This window comes from Pogoniulus pusillus, chromosome Z, assembly GCF_015220805.1.
Source record: "Pogoniulus pusillus isolate bPogPus1 chromosome Z, bPogPus1.pri, whole genome shotgun sequence".
Classification (NCBI taxonomy): domain Eukaryota; kingdom Metazoa; phylum Chordata; class Aves; order Piciformes; family Lybiidae; genus Pogoniulus; species Pogoniulus pusillus.
This window is the reverse complement of record NC_087309.1, coordinates 98,213,846-98,229,921: the sequence shown is the minus strand read 5'-3', so window position 1 is coordinate 98,229,921 and position 16,076 is coordinate 98,213,846. Positions and strand designations below refer to the sequence as shown.

At 37.0% G+C, this 16,076-nt stretch overlaps 1 protein-coding gene across 1 annotated transcript in view; it reads left to right on the top strand.

The window, feature by feature from the left end:
* The window catches only part of PRR16 (proline rich 16), a 187,935-nt gene extending 177,938 nt beyond the window's left edge, over positions 1-9,997 (top strand). Inside the window, exon 3 of the mRNA XM_064140399.1 lies at positions 6,703-9,997. The gene's annotated coding sequence lies outside the window, so the exon portion shown is untranslated. The remainder of the gene's footprint in view (positions 1-6,702) is intronic.
* Positions 9,998-16,076: the final 6,079 nt, after the last annotated feature.

Genomic DNA, 16,076 nt, shown 5'->3' with positions numbered 1-16,076 from the left:
AGTAATAATTTCTAGCAGTTAAAAATTCCTACCTACAGAGACAGAACCTCCCTGTATCCAGAAAAAAAATCACAGAAAATCCTTTCTTCTGTAAAGGAAAAAAAAAATAATTTGAGTATGTTTACTAACTAGAATAGTAATTAAGTGAGCCTTTAGTCATGTTGACATATTTAAGCAGAAAAGGTAATTTCCTATAATCTCTATATATCTCCATGTGTAAATTTCTATAATCTCCATATCTCTGCTAGCAGTGAAAATAGCTAGCAGTAAAATCTTTGTGCCAAATGATGAAAGTACATCCGGTAAGGCACTTTTTAATAAACAGCAAGAATCATAAATTATTCCATTCCTCAGCAGGCAAACCTGTAGAAAAGTTGCATCAAAGTATTTACAGATATCTTGTTATGTCTTTTAAGTCCTTTCAGCTTGTACAGTAGGCCTTATCCTACAAGGCTGCTGGATTTCATGCCCAAGTTAAAACAGATGAAAGAGCATCAAATGTCAAAAAAAAAAAAAAAAAAAAAAAAAAGGAAGGTAAAAATACTAAGTTACATTATCTCTTACATGGTTTCTCTTTCCCATCTACTTTTACATATATATATATATATATATATATAAGCTGCCACCTTCTTTATCATCCATCCTTCCTAGCTCCAGGCTGAATGCAGAAAGGTTTTATCTGTCAGCTGAAAGGTGTACTCTGTGAAGAATGGTTTTCAAAACATTCACATTTAGGCATATAACTATGCAAAACCCTCTAAACTCTAAAAATTAAAACATGAAACTTTTTTTTTTTTAAAATAATGGCTGGTGAAAGTCCCATACAGTGTTTAATTATTTGCATGAACTTCCACTTGTCCTGAGACTGATGTCCTTTACACTGATTGCTAAAAGGTTTTTTTTCCATTGGCATGCAGATTTTGCCATGTATTCAAATGAAATATTTCTATTCAGTAGGTTCAAAGGGATTTGTATACTCATTCTGTTGTCTGTTGTACAGTCAGCCTCAGGAACCGATTGATTTAAAAGTACACCACAGGAAGTCTGAATTTTTACCAACAAAAAGTCACATATGTGGTATAGCATTGTGGTGTCTTTTCTAACCTCTCAGATCTTCCATTTTTTATAGTTTTTGCCAACTAGAATGTAAAAAGGCAATGATGACAAAGCCTTTAGATTAAGAAAAGAGGTACATCAATGACAGCAAAGTTCCCAACACTAGGTACTATATGTCTTTTTTTTTTCCAATCCATTGCAAATGCAAAGCTTACTTAATAAAACAAATATTTTTTAAATTAATTTCTTGATACAGGATTATCTGTATTAGACTAGATACATAAACTTTATAACCAACATTCAAAGTGTATTACCAGCTAAATCTTCATAAATCATCAGAAATAGAAAGCTACTTCTGTTGGAGACTTGGCTGACTTTTGCATCTCTGTCTTTTTCTAATCTCTGTGCTACCTCCATTTGACACAGATGTGCATTCAAGCCAATTAATGAACTATGCTTTGACTCAGCATGAAAAGAAGGGCACAAATAAGGGCAGAAAGATGAAAATAGTATCCCATACTATCCAGCTGTTATGTTTAAAAGCTTGCTTTTAAACAACAAAACCAAGAACAAAAACAAATATAAAACAAAACCAAACAAAAAAAAGTGCAGTAACTATGAACAGGTGGGTTCCTGAAGCATATTGTTTTCTGTATCTTTGTGAAAGATTCTCTTTGCATATCTCAGCTACAGCACCATGGTTTGGGAAAACAGCGGTAGTGTAAATGAAAATGAGGAAGATCCATGTCTTGTTTATTTGAAATAAAAGATAGCTCTAGTTCAAAAAGGCTGATTTCTTCTTCTTGATCATGTCTTCCTTTTTCTGTCCATGTTAGTCAAATACAAGATGAAATGTAGTCCAAAGCTTTGCTTGGTTGTTTTTTTTGTTTGTTTGTTTGTTTGTTCATTTTTAAAGAAAATAGCTATTCTGGGAGCTAGTGAACATGTATCCCAAAAACAACATGAGGAAAAACAAAAAGAAACTCAAACAAACAAACAAAAAAGCCACTGAAAAAAGTATTAAAAAAAGAAATAGGATACCTAGGAATGTATTTACATTTGGCATAACCAATTCTCTCTTTAGACATGCTGAAGGATGTTGCCAAAACACTCAATCTAAGTGGATACGTGACCAAAAAGGCAAGCATAAAAATGTCATGTCAATAAAAATGACCTGATAAGAACGTTTCTGAAGATTAAAAATGGTGAGCAGAAATATATTACCTCAGCCACATATATGTCTCAGCAATTTTTGAAAGTGCTTATTTACACATCCTTGCTGTGTACATGCTGAAGAAGATATATTTAACTCTCTAGCTAGTGAGCAACACTGACAGAGTTTCAAGGAAGAGCAGGAAGAATTATAAAGTGTGGTGGTAGGTTTGTTAACATTCTATGTTGTTCAGATTTAATTGTTTTGTGGTTTATTACAGAGAAATATGTCTCAATAGTACTATATCACAGAATGGAACACAAAAGTGCTCACAATGTCTTTTACAGTTAAGATGTTGATGGGGAAATAAAATGCTTGGCAAAACCAGCCTTGTTTTTTTTTCCCCTCCATTCAGCAGGATTTCTTTAATCATAAAATGCACACAATGTTCTGGCTTCTCTCTCAAATTATGTGTTTTTTTAAATCCATTATATACATGTACAAAAAAAAAAAAAAAAAAAAAAAAAAAAAAAAAAAAAAAAAAAGGCCAAAACAGAACACCAGAATTTCTTTGAAAACAGTAACAAGCAAAAACAAACCCAAAAAACAACAACAAAATATCAGCAAAGGATTTACCTTCCCTTTCAATAACTCTTCTGTTGAAGGGATTAGGATAGTGGTGCATCGTGTCTGAAAGGAATAAATAACCTAAGGTCATATAGATAAAATAGTCTATATGTGAATCTAAATATTTCTCTATCAAGCATAGCTAAGTAACTGAAACAAAGGTCTCCACTATTTAAACACTATCTGGAAAATATGTGTATTGTGTTTAGGAGGATTTATTGCTATATGTTTTTTTTCCCCTCAGAGGAACATTTCTTAGACCCTTAAATGAATGAATACATGTAATATCTTGCCATGGCTCTGGCTGTTATTGTGCTTATGACAGGCAATAAAGTATGTCCAGGTTATACTGTTTGTGCTAAAATAGCCCAAATAAAGGAGATTTTAACTAGGCTAGTTTTTCAGGTACTTTTGTCAAATTCTTGAAGTGGTGTAGAAATGATAACGCTTGGTATTACTCAAGTAAATCTGTCTTTCTGAGTTGAATGCAAAGTACATTTCCTTGTTCTCTCCATTTTCTTGGTAAAAAAACCACTAGGCCCAGCACAGAAAGTTGCATTTAAAATGTTCTTTTCTGTGATCATTGGCAGTCACCACTGCATTCATCAATTCAAAGACGATAACTGTGTTGTGTATAATTTGTTTATGTCTTCCTATCATTAGACCATAGAATAAAACCACATTTATTATTCACTAAATACTCCAAGTTGAACCCAAGTACTTCTGTATCTGTGTGTCTTTAAAACAAAATGTATTGTTTATTCAGTTAAGCTTGGATAAATGTCCTCTCCTATCATTTATCTCTTATTTTTCAAACTAGTGCACCACTTTTTAATGTATGCTAATTGGTGTGTGTGTAGTTATCCCATTAAGTCTGAGGTGAAAGGCTAATTCCCCTTAGTGGACTTTTCCGTTAATCACAGAATCACAGCATGTTGGAGGTTGGAAGGGACTTCCAGAGATCATCAAGTCCAACCACCCTGTCAAAAGCAGGATCACCTAGGGTAGTCCACACAGGAATGCATCCAGGCATGTTTTGAAAGTCTCTAGAGAAGGAGACTCTGCAACTTCTCTGGGCAGCCTGTTCCAGAAACCTTCCATGTTCATGTCTGTAGCCATTGTTCATTGTCTTAACATTGAAAAGTAACTGGACCTACCCACTTGACACCCACCCCTCAGATATTTATAAATATCTGATATTTTATTGATCAGGGAGCAGATCATATTGACATGGGACTAAACAGCCCCATTCTTCCCAGTGTTTCCACAATGTACTATGCAGCAGTCTGCACAGAGATACTATGGTCATGATTCTGAGCGGGAGGATGTCATGGTAAATTGGGCCGGACTCACTCTCATTTTTCACAAAACAGAAGGAAGCACAAAGGGGTAAATTTCTGGGGGGACAACACTGGCAGAGAGTTTTTGTTTTGTTCTGGTTTTGGGTTTTTGTTTGTTTGTTTTTGTTTTTTTTTAAACCACAGAAGAGTAGCTATCTGGTTTTGAATGAGGAAAATAGTGACATTGTTTTCCTGATGATGTTACCGAACTAATAAGAGGAAACGGGTTGCAAGCAAACAGAGTAAACAAAACAATCTCCTGTAAATAATCTGAACTCTAACTCCCTAGTAAGATCAGGCCTTTTTCACTGTGAGGATATTGACAAGTTTTTGTGTAATGAAGGGATTTTGTAATGCTGAATTACATGGATGACTTGAATGTAAAAGTTCACTGTCAATAAAAAATACAGAATTAAGAGGATAGGAATCTGAAATTGGTCTCTGTGCCTCACTTTTGAATGTGTACAATAATGATTTATAATTGTGGAATATTTTTTGAGATGGCAAGAGGAACTGCTTCTTCTGCTTTTAATGCAGACATTGCCATCTTCTAAATTTTTCACTGTGCCAGCTTAACCATAATCTTATCATTTGAACAAAGCCTTTTTTTTAATGTGGAAAGGCACATCACCTTTTTAACAGTATGCAGTCTGTGGTTTTTTAACAAACATATAAGAAATTAGAAAACAAACAAACAAACAAAAAAAAACCAACAACAACAAAACCCCAAAAAACCAAATACCTGAGCTTTTCTTCTTTGTTAGAAAGTTGATGAAATGAAGGTTTATATGATGTGGTTGCATAACTGGAAACAAGCCATTTTATGGGCTGACAACTGAATTAAAGTAGTCCAGGCAGCAGCATTAAATGTTCTTATTAATTTCAAGCCAGAGAGGTAAAAAAGAGTACTCTTCAGTTGTTCAGCATTGTATTGTACTGTATTCACAAATCTCAGGTACTTGATATCTCAGGAATATGTTCTCTAATACAGAATTATTATTATTATTATTATCATTATTGCTATTACTATTATTATTGTTGTTGTTACTGTTATTACTTTTACATTGAGCCATATTCAGCTGGTTTCATGAGCATTAAACTCAGCTCAAGGGTGTATGTATTTTATGAGGCACTAACATACACAAATCATTAGGCCAAATGTAGTTGAAGCTGGAAAATCTGACAGCTGAAAAAAAAGTTGTGTGTTTCTAGTGATATGAAGACTATCCTCAGTTTAAAAATAAGTTGCTAACAGATGTTTAGGATACTAATCTATTTAATTAATAATATGACTCAAACTCTAAATGGTTCAGTAGGAAAAAAAAAATCAGTCCCAGCCAATTTTGTCATAAATTTATTATATTGTGTTTACTAGACTGTTGGGTTACCCTGGGCCATCATTACATTCCTGAATGTTAACCAAGTTTCCCTGAATAATTAATATAGTTGTGGTGAAAAAAATTAAAACTGATTCACAGCATCAACTTAAGATTCTTTTCTTTCCCTGCTTAAAGTGAAATTCTGCCCTATTCCTTGGCAATCTTTGTCAAAATGATGCATTCCAGTCATTATGAAATAAGAAGAAATGTGAATGAAGGGCCAAATTAACAAAACTAATGGCAAAGAAGTAATTTTTCTTCTCTTTGCAGCATGTAACTCGAAGTGCAAATCACTGACACTAGAACTTCTTCTTTTCCTCAGGAGGTGTGAATTTAATCATTTAACCTAAGTTAGTGCCCTAGCTACTAACAAATAAGTGTCCAAAGTCACTTTTTTTTATGCCACTTTCTCTTAAGAAATTCAGTGAGTCACTGAACCTCAGCACTAGATTGGAGCACTATTCTCTTTCACTAACTCTAGGGCTATGCAGTGTTTTAAACAAAGTAAGCAATTTCACAAAAAGTAATGTGAAAGACCCAAATCAAAATTTTATGTAATATTTTGTTAATGAGGAAACTTACCTGCCAGGTGAGAAACTTCTGTTTAATTTGACAACAGGGATTAGAATTCAGAATCTCAGATTAAATTAAACTTGAATTCTTAGAGACTTTTTAATTTTTTTTAAATGCTTAATATGTAGTTCTTTACTTTTAAGATCTCAGGAGTTCTTCAGGGGGTTTCTGCCCTAAGGCATACTCTTACGCTGATTTTTTTTTATGTCAGTTAGATTAAGAAGGGTAATTCTCATAAAAAGTTTTTTTTTAATATTAATAAATCATATTTTTAAGATCCCCATGCACTGCAAAAGCTAGGATAGCAATGATCAGTTTCTCAGGTGGTATATGATAATGTGATTCCAAAGATTGTATTCAAGTTAAATCCATTTATCCTACCAGAGAACCAAAGTTTTTCTCAGCAATAAAGTCCAACTGTAAAATACTGAGTTTCAAAATATTGTAGTTCTTTGAAGTCTTGATTAAATGAAAAATGAAATCATCATTCAAAATTCTGTTTAGTCAATTTTTAACTCCATGTCTATTTAAAATAGCATTTTGTAACTTTGTCCTTGTCTTCTCTTTCTAACAGCACCTTCAGGCTTGAAGGAGTATCTGTATCTGGAGGCACATCAGTTAATTGCTTGCATATCAGAATTGTCAGTGTGACTTCTCGCATACAGGATCTGAGAAGTAACCAGGAACTTGGCCCTTCATAAAGAATGGAAAAGCCCTTCAAGTCAGAGCACAAATGATCATAAGTGTAATCTGCATTGAATCATCTTTCTCAGATCTGACAACTACAAGCTGAGTCCTGGCAAAAGCCACAGCCTTAAATTCCATTTAGTGGAAAAGAAGAATAAAAAGTACTAAATGTCTTGCTCTGTTGCAGAAACTGCTCTCTGCATGCCTGACACTTGAGTTCTGTGCTTAGCAAACAGAGTAACAATGCGTTTTTCATGGGTCCAGCCAGCATCCAAAAATGTTTCAATATGTAGCCAAAAGGAAAAATGAAGCACTTATGTGATAGCAGAAAATTAATGCATTTACTGTAACGGAGGAATGTTACTGTCTGTGGGGAAAGAAGACCTCTGTCATCCCTTGTACATAATCAAAGCCATACAGGAAGCGGGCATCGGTGATGTAAAATTACTTAAAAGGATGCTGTCTCCTGTCATTCACCCAACTTTGAAGAAGTTCAGCTCTTAGAGATTGCATCTCAATGCACTTCTAGTATTTGCACTGTCACTTCCATTCAGGGTAATGTTGTGCGCCACCATTTGCACAGATGCCCCAGATTTTTGACCACAACAAGCTATATTTTCCTGGGGCTTGAAATGGAATAAAAAAGTTAGAACTGATGAAAAAAACATTTGCGCTCTCTTTCACTATGGGGATCTCTTCGCAGAAAGGACTATGATCCTTTCTTAGATTTAAATAAATACATACATATACATGCGTATATATATGTATATATACATACATGAAAAAGTGTCAACGTGGTAAGGTGTATTTTAAAAGGGGATACAATCTTTTTTGATAGCTTTTTTTTTTTTTATCATATTAGCAGCTGATAATTGTAGTCTATTGAATTATGCATTCAAAATGTTCCTATTGAGCATTGACATTATAGTCCCAGTTATTGTTAAAGATGTCATTTATAATATGTATTTGACATAACTCTTTTCTAGCCATTTGTCTACACTTCATGGAGCAGTCTAACAGACAAGTGACATTTTCAGTTTATTTTTCTAAATAAATGTATTGTTTATATTATTTGCAGTTACTCATTTTGGCTGTTTTTCATTATCTTCGAAAATTAAGACCGAACCAAAACACAGGAATTGTTAGCATTAAGCTGTAATGATTTGCTGACTGAAAGCTTTAATATAAATACTGTAATTTCTAAAATGATGAAGTATATTTATATAGGCAAAATATGTATGGAAAACAAGAGGAGGTATTTTAACTCTTAATTTCAGAACATAGTTTATTTTATTATCCACAGAAAGAAATCTATATAAAGCGATAGATTTTTTTATTATCAGTGAGTTTTAGCAGGTAAAGATTTGGATATTTAAGAATGAAAGGAATGTAGTCTAATAATGGTTGTTTTCCAAATTGCACAGAGACTTTCTGTCACCTGTCTCATTCAAAAAGTGGTTTAGCTTTCTGGGGTCTGGGGTTTTTTGGGGTGTGTGTGTGCGTGTCTTACACGTGTTTGTTTGTTTTTTTTCTTGGTTGTTACAGCATATTTACAAGGCCATGAAGGTCGTACTATCTGATCACAAACAATTTGAGAAGATACAGAATAAGAGGTTGTTCCTCAAAACAATCTACAGGTCACATTTAAGAACAATCATTATCATCCATCTTCTGCAGTGTTTTGTTATGAAGTAATCATCAATGTTAGAGTTGTTCTGAATAAAAATATATTTTCCCTTTTTCCTTAGTCCTTTAGCCTGTGTGTAATTTGAGGACAAAAGCAAAGCATGTAATTCACAGATCACTTAAGCTATTCATCTTAAATTCAGCCATATGTATCTGATTTATAAAGCCAAATATGTATTGCTTTATTTTTCATTGCTTTATGGAACCGATTAAGTGTTCACTAACAGAAGAATGATCTTTCAGCAGCAAAAAAATTGAAAATGGAAGTATTTTTTATTCTGTGGATTAACTTTGTAAAGAGCAGGCATCTTCAAGATGTGTTGCTCTGCTCTAATGTGTGAACTAGTCTCTGTGTGTTTGTGTGTGTGCACAAATGTGCACTGCTCCTTGCTGATGAAATGCCAGCTCTGCTGAAGCAAGTGCTGCAATTCCTGTTACTGCAAAAGATGCTTGTGGTTTTGTATTTTTTTGGGGAAAAGACCTGAAATCTGTCTTTGCTTGTGATTCTGAAGCCATAAATAGCTTTTACAATTTGTCAGGAATTCACAAAATGAAATAATTAAGTGAATGTTAACCTCTGTTTTGCAAAACTTGGGATCGTGTATGTCATGGTTTGGCTTTTCTTGAAGTTAGAGGTCAGTTTCCATTGGTGTAATGGATAAACAGAATCTTTGTTAAAGAGCAACAACTGTGGGTTTTTTTCCACCACATTTTAGGCTATGGTTGATTCACAGTCTTCTAATTTTACTTTTGTTTCTGTATCATTGGAACAATGTATTTGGAGACACAACTTGCATGTGTTTGATTTTGCCCCCTTTTTGGATATTCTGTATTTAAAACTTGGAGAGCTTTCTCTTTAAGATTAATATTCAGAGTTCTTTAAAGAAGGCACAGCATTATCAAAACAGTAAGAAAAGTTCAGAATGATAATTTGAACACTTCTGTTACTATCTGATTGTAATCATTGGAGAGCTCTGTTGTTTTTTTTTCTTTTGTTAACAGAATACATTCACATTTAATATAAAGTTGTCCCAAATCTCCAGTGAAATAATTAATTACTGGCAAGTATATTTCTGCTATATTGAGTTCTAGATCAGCCTGTATGTGAAACTTTTACTGTATAGAAAACCAGATGAAACAATGTACAGTTTTCTTCAGAGATATGAAAAACTGGGACCTGTTTGCAGAAGTGGTTTTACACAATGTGTGCAATACAAAACTAAATGTACTAAATGTACAAACATGTACACCTAATTCAAGTGACAAATGTAGCTGGAAGAGGACACCACAAATCATGATACTCATCAATTACATGCTGTATTTACAGCTCTGTGTTAAATGGACTTTCATGTTGGAAAGTAAAAATAAGTGCATGTGCACACAGGTGCATACGTGCACTCACATGTATCATGTCTTACTCTACTACCAGTGACACTGGGGTAAATCCCAGATTTTTTTGATAGTTGGATTATCTTATTAAACAATTTTGGGTTTAATTGGTGGTTTTTTTTCCATTATCTTTTGCTAAACATTTTGACAAGACCCGCAGAACTTTTTGATGATGTTATAATTAATGATGGGTCCTTTGGCAGGTTTGTGGTGGTGTGTGTATATTTAAGATGTGCCAGGAGAAGTGGCTCTAGAATAATGTAGCGTTTCCTTATCTGACATCTGAAAGGCTATCTGAAGCAGTTAATATTCTTGAAATTATGAGATGTGCAGAACAAAAGCTTGGTTCTCAAATAATATGGTGTTTCCATGTGTGACATCTAAAAGGCTATCTGAAGCAGCCAATATTATTGAAATTATGAGGTGTGCAAAACAAAAAGCTTACCAGGTTTTTGTTCTGGATGTGTCAACAAGAAATACTTACAGCATTTGATCTTTTTTAAAGTTGAAGATCACAATCATTTGTGAAAAAAATGTTAGTATAGTTATTTTGTAAATTGAAAGCAAAAGATAGCAAAAAATAGAGCGATCACTGTAATGGTATAGAAGTGTCCTTTTTCCAACATAAGCAATTGCCCAAAATGTCACATGGCATAAATATCCCCCAAAGGATAGCTTTTTTTCTCTTTTGTCTGACAGGATACTATCTTGGTTTATATCAATGCTCTCCAATAATATAAATAAAACTTGTCCACCAGATAACTATGCCAATATTGGTGTGGGAGGGTATTGCTTGGGGAGAGATGGAAGAGGGGCAGTCATTGTCCTGACCTGGTGCTCCTGCTGAAGGCAGGAAGCTGTTACTCAGGCACCTGGCAGAACCAAACCCCATTGGGGACACAGTGGTACTGAAACGTGTCTGCTGATTGTAACTTAGCACATTTAGTCTGTTATTGGGGCCATCTGCTAGCCAACAGCAAGGAGGAGCCAGGAAACATGGACCCTCTGGATGTTTATAGTGGAGGAAAAGACAGGAACATCTAATGCAACATTTAAAAATAATTGGGAAAGAAGCCGTAGGCTCTAGAAGGGAAGACCCTGGGAACTGTCAGTCTGTCAACCAATCCATTTCTGGGAAGATCGTGGAATGGATTGTCCAAGAAGCTATGCTATGGCACATGGAGGAGAGGGAGATGATTCAATAAAGCTGGTAAGGCTTCACCAAGGCCAAGTGGTTTCTATGATGGAGTAACTATATCAATGGACAAGAAAAGAGCTAAGGATGTAATCTATCTGGACTTTTGTAAGGCCTATTACATGGTCCCTCAAAAAGTCTTTTTTTTTTTTTTTTTTTCTCTATGGATCTGGGTTTGATCAGCACTTTGTTTGGTGAATAAGTTGTTGGAAGGATGTTACATCTAGAGGGTGGTGGTCAACAGGTTAATGTCCAGATGGTGATCCATGAAAAGTGATGTCCCTCAGAGGCTCATACTGGGACCAGTACTGTTTAGTACTGGACACAGGCAGTGGGATTGAATGTGCCATCAGCAAGATGTCTATACATGTCAATAAGCTGAGCGTAGAGTTTACATTCCTTAGACAACTGGAAAGCTTGAGAAGTGGGCCTGTGTGAACTTTGTGACTTTCAGCAAGGCCAAGTGCAAGGTCTTACGCCTAGGTCAGGGCAATCCCCCATTGTAAACAAGACTAAATGAGTTGAAGCTGCTCACAGAATCACAGAACCACAGAATGTTAGGGCTTGAAAGGGACCTTTAGAGATCATCAAGTCCAACCACCCTGACAAAGCAGGATCATCTAGGGCAGGCTGCACAGGAATGCATCCAGGCAGGATTTTTAAAGTCTCAGGAGAAGGAGAATCCACTGCCTCTGAGCAACCTGTTCCAGTGCTCCATGCCAATGTGAAATCTCTTGGGTTCTGGCTTGTACTCATTGTTCCTTGTCCTAACACTGGGTCCCACAAAAAAAAAAAAAAAGACCATCACCTTCATCTTGACACCCACTTCTCAGATATTTGTAGATGTTGATAAGATCCCCTCAGCCTTCTCTTACTGAGACTAAATGGCCCCGGTTCTCTCAGTCTTTCTTCTTAGAAGAGGCATTCAAGTCCCACAATTGTCCTCTTAACTCTCAGTTGGACTCCATCCAACAGGTCCTTGTCTCTCTTGAATTGGGGAGCCCAAAATCTGACACAGTATTCCAGAGGTTGTCTCACCAGGGCAAAATAATGGGGGACAATAACCTGCCTAGACCTGCTGGACACACTTTTCTTAATGCACCTCAGGACGTCATTTGCCCTCTCAGCCACAAGGGCACATTGTTGTCCTATGGATTCCACTAGGACTCTAAAGTCTTTGTCCATGGATTTCCAGCATGACAACTCCCTACTCTGTACTGATGCCCGGTGTTATTCCTCCCCAGATGCAGGATCCTGTACTTGTCCTTACTGAAATTTGTGAGGTTTGTCTTCACCTAATTCTCCACCCTGTCCAGATCTTGTTGGATGGCATCATAGCTTTCCAGTGTGTCAACCACACCATCCCACCCCCAGTATCATATCATCAGTAAACTTTCTAAGGGTAAAACCAATTCCCTCATACAGGTGATTGATGAAGATATTAAACAAAATAGGGCCTCTGCTGACCCATCTGGGAACACCACTGTCCACAAACTTCCAACTGGGCTCTTATGCCACTGATCACTACTCTCTGAATTCTGTTGTTGACCCATTTACCAATCCACATCACAGTCCAGTCATCTAACCCACTTCTCTTATGTTTACCCACGAGGACATCATGAGAGACAGTATCAAAAGTCTTACTGAAGTCAAGATAGATTATATACACTGCTCTCCATTTATCCATTTGGTCATGCCTTCATAGAAAGCTACCAGGTTAGTCAAGCAAGATTTCCCCTTAGTGAATCCATGTTGGCTGCTCTTGAAAACCTCTTATTTCATGTGATTAGAACAAGCTTCTCCATCACCTTTTTAGGGATAGAGCTGAGGCTGACTTGCAGAAGACTCCTGTAAGACCTTATAGCATCCTTTCAGTACTTAGAGGGGACTTACAAGAAAGATGAGGATAGAATTCTTTTCAGGACCCTTTTTGATAGGACATGACGTAATGTTTTTAAACTAGAAGAGGGTAGATTTCGACTAGCTGTAAGAAATAAAATGTTTATAATGAAGGTGGTGAAACAGTGGAACAGGTTGTCCAGAGAGGTGGTAGAAGCACCTGGAATTCCACATTGCAGTTTAGGTCGGATGGCTTTTGAGCAATCCAGACTAGGTGCAGATGTCTCTGCTCATTGTAGGGAGGTTGTTCAAATGACTTTTAAGGATCTCTTGCAACCCAAACTATTCTATAATTGTATGATAAATTATGGAGTGGCCATGAGAGAAACATAAGTCTGTATTGACTGCTTTTAAATATCATTATTCCTTTGTGTATTTAAGGGTGATTTACTTAATAAGTATTCACAGTAGAGGTTCAACAACTTTGCCACAGACCAAGATCTCTGCAATGACTTTCCCTGAGTTACTGAGCACCTAAAAAGGCTGCATAACTGCAAAAACAGGGTAACAGTGTAAGTTCATCCTTCAGAAGAAACAGGGAGACCTTGCAAATACAGGAGACTCTAAAGAAGGCTTCAGAATAAGAACTCCAGTGAATCTAGCTAGAGCAAGGGACAGTAGGCAAAATCAAGAGTGTGGTTTGAGATGACACTCTGGGGAAAAACTTACAGTAATCAGTTGGAAGGACAAGATGCATATCAGACAGAAAATTAGATTGATCAGAGTGACACTTAAATACATTACAGTAATTTTTTTTTAGAGGGCTGATGAGACTAACTTACTGATTTTCATGGGCTGGACAGTTTAAAAAACCATGAGCTAAGAAGGAAACAACAGGTGGGTATAATTCAAAATATTTCAATCGAATCTCTCTCTAGATTCAACACACTTGCAGGACTGAAGAAACCAAGATACCTTCCTATTGTGGTGCTCAGCTTTAGAAAGGACAATTTTAAACAAGGAATCCTATAAGGAAGAATCTGGAAAGAATCACTGTAAGAGCTAAGTCATGGTAAACAGCAAAGAGACCTTTAAGGTATTATATTAAGACAGAAAGCAAACACATCCTGCTTGAAATGAAAGGTTTGAGAAAGGGCTAAAGGGAGCCCTCATGGCTAAGCAGCTAAACTTGCTGAAGTCAAGAAAACATCTTTTAGGTAACTGAAGATTTTAAACAAAATCTTCACATAAAATTTCTTTTAAAATTTACATAAGGACTGTAAACTTCTTAAGACTAAATATATATTTTCTTTAAAATCCAAAGCGAGGCAAATCAAAACAACTGCAAGATACATAAGAGATTTGTTAACCAAAATAGTTGCAAGAAACATGAGTTAAGAAATTGTGTTTCTAAAATAGTATCAGCATGAAGTCTGGCAAAGGATCTGCAGTGCTAATACATAATCAAGGAAAGTAGAAACACTTAGAAGAAGCTGTAGAAACAAAATTGTTTTCACATGTAAACTCTGCTTTTGTGGTAGAAGAGTTTTGATAGATTCTCACACATGATTTTGGGGAACTTATCTGAAATCATAATTTGTCAGTATGAGGTGATAAAAACAAAATGAAGAATAGATCAATACCAGCAGGCATATATTTGAGACTTTTAAAGACACACAGAGGTGAAATGGTCAAAATGGTAACTGTGATGTGACATTCATTAAGCTATTTTAATTGCTGTTGATGTATGAAGTTACAAATAAATTTCCAGTTTTAAAGTGAATTTGAGGGAGATTGAAAGAAGAGTGCAGGTCATTAAGTCAATATTGGGCAATTCAGTTAAAACATAGAATCAACTAGGTTGGGAGAGACCTCCCAGTCAACCAGACCATGTTACCAGGTGCCTCATCCAGACTTCTCTTGAGCACCTCTAGGGATGGTGACTCTATCACCTCCCTGGGCAGCCCATTCCAATGGCAAATCACTCTCTCTGTCAAGAACTTCCTCCTAACATCCAGCCCAGACCTCCTCTAGCACAACTTGAGCTTGTTTCCCCTTGTTCTCTTGCTGGTTGCCTGGGAGAAGAGACCAACCTCCACCTAGCTACAACCACAACCTCCTTTCAGGTAGTTGTAGACAGCAATGAGGTCACCCCTGAGCCTCCTCTTCTCCAGGCTAAACAACCCCAGCTCCCTCAGCCTCTCCTCATAGGGTTTGTATTCCAGGCCTTTCACCAGCTTCATTGCCCTTCTCTGGACAAGTTCCGGCATCTCAATACCTCTCTTGAATTGAGGGGCCCAGAACTGGACGCAACACTCAAGGTGTGGCCTGACCAGTGCTGAGTACAGTGGAAGAATAACCTCCCTTGTCCTACTGGCCACACTGTTCCTGATATAGGCCAGGATGCCATTGGCTCTCTTGGCCACCTGGGCACACTGCTGCCTCATCTTCAGCCTACTATCTATCAGTACCCCCAGGTCCCTTTCTTCCTGTCTGCTTTCCAGCCACTCAGTCCCCAGCCTGTAGCGCTGCTTGGGGTTGTTGTGGTCAAAGTGCAGAACCCTGCACTTGGCCTTGTTCAATCTCATCCCATTGAGAGCCCACCCATCCAACCTGTCTGGGTCCCTCTGAAGGGCTCTCCTACCCTCCAACAGATCAACACCTGCTCCTAGCTTGGTGTCATTTGCAAACTTACTGATGATGGACTAAATCTCTTTGTCCAGATCATCAGTAAAGATATTGAACAGGACTGGACCCAGCACTGATCCTTGGGGAGCACCACTAGGGACTGGCTGCCAGCTGGATGTGGCACCATTCACCACCACTCTCTGGGCTCTGCTATCCAGCCAGTTCCTGACCCAGCAGCGAGCTGCCAGCTTGGCTAGGATCTTCTTGTGGAATAGTGTTGAAGGCTTTGCTGAAGTCCAGGTAGACTACATCCACAGCCTGCTCCACATTCACCAGACAGGTGACCTGATCATAAAAGGATATCAGGATGGTGAAACAGGACCTGCCCTTCCTAAACCCATGCTGGCTGAACATGATTCCTTTGCCATCCTGTAGGTGCTTTGCAATGGCACTCAAGACCTGTTCCATCACCTTGCCTGGCAGTGCGGTCATGCTGACAGGTCTGCAGTTTTCTGGTTCCTCTT